Source organism: Acanthisitta chloris, unplaced genomic scaffold (assembly GCF_000695815.1).
Source record: "Acanthisitta chloris isolate BGI_N310 unplaced genomic scaffold, ASM69581v1 scaffold10202, whole genome shotgun sequence".
In the NCBI taxonomy this organism is placed as follows: domain Eukaryota; kingdom Metazoa; phylum Chordata; class Aves; order Passeriformes; family Acanthisittidae; genus Acanthisitta; species Acanthisitta chloris.
Window position 1 is genome coordinate 12,832 of NW_008658792.1, and position 344 is coordinate 13,175.

Genomic DNA, 344 nt, shown 5'->3' on the forward strand with positions numbered 1-344 from the left:
AGCCTTTTGTTACTCTGCTGGTGCCTCCTGGAGCATGGCTGGAGCTGTGTGGGAGCAGCTTTGGGAACACATGGGGACAGCACCTGCTGCCACAGCCCAGTGGCACTGCCAGGGCTGTGCTGGCACTCAGTCTCCCTCTCGTGGTGTGATCCCGAGGGAGATCCAGCCCTTATCCCATGCTTATTTGGGAATAATTCGACTTTTCAGGTTGGTTTCTCCTTGCTCAGTGCATTCCCCCACTCCCTTTTCCAGTGGTTTTTATCCTTAGCAGCTTCCCTGGAGCTTCAACTCCTTCCCACAGAACAAATCCATAATAACCAGGTTGTGTTTCCTTGGAAAAGTAT